A 3,639-nucleotide genomic window follows, 5' to 3' on the forward strand; every position below is an offset into this window, starting at 1 on the left:
AAAATATTAACTGATGCAAAAGAAAGAGGGGGGTTTGCCCTGCCAGACTTAAGGTTATACTATGAAGCTGCAGCCTTCTGCTGGATGAAAGATTGGTTTTTGCTTAAGAACACTGATGTCCTAGATCTGGAAGGGTTTAACAACTCTTTAGGATGGCATGCTTATTTGTGGTACGACAAGGTAAAAACACATAAAATGTTCAAAAACCATATTGTCAGAAAAGCAATCTTTATAGTCTGGACAAAATATAAGGACTTGCTAGAAAGTAAGACCCCGAGGTGGCTTTCACCAGTGGAGGCCAAGGCGCGGAAAAGACCCAATATGGAGGCCAAATGGCCGACATATGGGGAAATAATAGAAAAAATTGGAGATAACTGGAGGTTACAGAGTTATGAAAAACTAAAAGATAAGGTGCAAGACTGGTTTCATTATGCCCAAATTCAAGAGGTATTTAAGACGGATAAAAGAAAAACAGGTTTCCAGGTGGAAAAATCGAAACTAGAGACAGAATTGTTAGAACCAAAGACTAAGTTGTTATCAAGAATGTATAACTTGCTGCTTAAATGGAATACCCAGGATGAGACAGTTAAATCGGCCATGATAAAGTGGGCCCAAGATATTGGGTACAACATCATGTTTGAAGACTGGGAAAGGTTATGGACCACCGGTATGAAATTTACGGCATGTAATGCATTGAAAGAAAACATTATGAAAATGATATACAGGTGGTACATGACCCCAGTCAAACTAGCAAAGATATATCATCTGACTGATAATAGATGTTGGAAATGTAAAGAGGCTGAAGGGACATTCTTTCACCTATGGTGGACGTGCCCTAAATTAAAGGCCTTCTGGGAAATGATATATAATGAGTTAAAAAAGGTGTTTAAGTACACTTTCCCTAAGAAACCAGAGGCCTTCCTGTTGGGCATTGTCGGCCAAAAGGTGTTAAAGAAGGATAGAACGTTTTTTATGTACGCAACTACAGCAGCAAGGATTCTTATTGCAAAACATTGGAAGACTCAAGATTTACCCACACTGGAAGAGTGGCAAACGCAGCTGATGGACTACATGGAATTGGCTGAGATGACTGCCAGGATCCGAGACTTGGGAGAAGAAGCAATGGAGGAGGATTGGAAAAAATTTAAGGACTATCTGCAAAAGTATTATAAATTATATGAACTATAAGAATTCGCACGATTTGGAGAAAACAGCTTCAGCAATGAGAGTGAAGGACATTGAAATTAAACAATGAATTAATTTGACAATAAGTAATTTAAACTAAAATGTAAGCTTGAAGGTACAAAAGAAACGTATGAAACAAGGATATAATTTGTTGAAATTTTTATTTGTTAAGGATGCAATGCGGGAGAGATGTGGGGAAGTTCGATAGGTAGATTGGAACAAGCTTGGAAACAATCAATTTCTTTTTCTTTTCTTTTCTCTCCTTTTTTCTTTGTAAATGGATTTTGTATAAGTTGCTGAACAATCTTTATCTGGAAAAAACAATAAAAATATATTTAAAAAATAAAAAAAAAATGGAAATAGTAGCTCTGTGAGTGAAACAGGGCCCTCCTAACAACTCTCAGCATTCTTCACAAACTACAGCTCCCAGGATTTTGCTGCTTTGAAAGTGTGGTGTGAATGTGGTCTAAGTCCAGGGTTGGGCCTCTTGTTGGGATCAAGAAATGAGGCTTTGATTGGCACCTTGCTTTGCAGTGCAGTGCTCAACCCTGGGGAAGAGTGTGTGTGTGTGTGTGTGTGTGTGAGAGAGAGAGAGAGAGAGAGAGAGTTAGTCTCTGGTTTCTCTATAGGTAGTCGGTACAGCGGTGTGTGGTGAATACAGCTTCTTTGATGGAAAAGCTGACTCACAATGGCAAAAACACAGGCCAGACCTGAAGCAGTTGCAAATGCCTTCCACCACCACATAGTTGTTTATTGCCTATTGTTTTCTCCTGCTCTGAAGTATAGGATCCGAAGCAATGGCTTCCAGTTACAAGAAAGGAGATTCCGACTAAATGTCAGGAAGAGCTTTCTGGAGGTAACAGCTGTTCAGCAGTGAAACAGTCTCCGCTGGGAGGTTGTGGGCTCTTCTTCCTTGGAGGTTTTAAGTACAGTGGTACCTTGGTTTAAGAACAGCTTAGTTTATTGGTGAAGAACGCTGCAAACCCAGAAGTCGGTGTTTTGGTTTGTGAACTTTGCCTTGGAAGCAGAACATGTTCTTCTTCCAGTTGAGTGTGTTCATTTGTAAACTGAGTCCCCCGCTGCTATGGGAAAGCACATCTTGGTTTAAGAACGCTTTGGTTTAAGAACGGACTTCCAGAACGGATTAAGTTTGAAAACCAAGGTACAACTGTATATTGAAATAAGTGTGTTGAATCAAAAGTCTTAACAAAACATCCTTAAACAATGAAAAGGCAACAATCATTTCATTTCCTACACCCTTTATTTTACACCACTGTAAATTGTAAAAAATAAATAATTGGTGTTTGCTATTTAGATCAATCTGTATAGCTCATTGAGTAGAGCACGAGACCCTTAATCTCCGGGCCGTTCTTTGAGCCCCACGTAGAGCAAAAGATTCCTGCAGGGGCTGGACTTGAAGACCCTCGTGGGCCCGTCTAACTCTTCCGTGATTCTGTAATCTAAGGGCATTGCTTTCAAGTGAAATCATTCTCTGCGCACTCAAACACAGCTCAAACACATTCAAAGGTTTTAATAAAAAGTAATCTTTATTAAATAGTTTTCCAGATTAAATACATTGTTTCCGAGAGATTCGCATGGGGAAATCTTTTCGATTCCTCAATAATAAGGGGCAGTGGGGTGAGGGAGGCCAGGGCCACATCCACACCATTTCATGTGCTATGAAGCCGCTTTAAACACTCATGGCTTCTTCTCCCAAAGAATCTGGAAGCTGTAGTTTGAAAAGGGGGCAGAGAGTTGTTAGGAGACCCCCTGTTCCCCTCCAAGAGCTACAATTCCCAGAGTTCCCTGACAAAAAGGGAACTCTACCCCTACCCCTATCCCTGACGCTAGCCCTAACTCTAACCCTAACGCTAACCCTTAACCTTTAACTAGAGCTACAATTCCCAGAGTTCCCTGACAAGAAGGGAACCCTTTTTATATCGGTCCTGGAGGTTTTGCTGAATATGATAAGAAGAGACCGGTTGGTTAAAGGTATACAGGTTGGAGCTAAACAGTATAAATTGAGAGCATTTGCAGATGATCTAGTTTTGACATTACAGGAGCCAGAATCTAGTACTAAAAGAGTATTAGAATTAATTCAAGAGTTTGGTCAGGTGGCAGGATTTAAATTGAACAAACTAAAAACTAAGGTTTTGGAGAAAAATTTAACATCGATGGAAAGAGAGAAGTTTCAGAATGAAACAGGTTTGACTGTGGTTAAGAAAGTGAAATACCTGGGGATTAATATGACAGCTAAAAATGGAAATCTGTTTAAAGATAACTATGAAAAATGCTGGAAGGAAGTTTAAAAAGATTTAGAAATTTGGTCAAATCTGAAGCTTTCCTTGTTAGGTCGAATTGCTGTTATAAAGATGAATGTATTGCCAAGAATGTTATTTTTGTTTCAATCATTGCAAATCTTGGACAAGATGGACTGTTTCAAGAAGTGGCAGA

The 3,639-nt window shown here is 39.5% G+C and overlaps 1 long non-coding RNA gene across 1 annotated transcript; it reads right to left on the bottom strand.

Moving 5' to 3' along the window:
• Positions 1-2,709: 2,709 nt before the first annotated feature.
• Positions 2,710-3,112, bottom strand: LOC309521488. The gene is made up of 2 exons (XR_014214687.1): positions 3,069-3,112; positions 2,710-3,026 (listed from the first exon to the last, which is right to left on the bottom strand). It is a non-coding gene; the product is annotated as an uncharacterized lncRNA (long non-coding RNA).
• Between the last annotated feature and the right edge of the window lie 527 nt (positions 3,113-3,639).

The sequence above is a fragment of the Podarcis vaucheri genome (assembly GCF_965113315.1).
Source record: "Podarcis vaucheri genome assembly, chromosome: 16".
Taxonomy (NCBI): Eukaryota; Metazoa; Chordata; class Lepidosauria; order Squamata; family Lacertidae; genus Podarcis; species Podarcis vaucheri.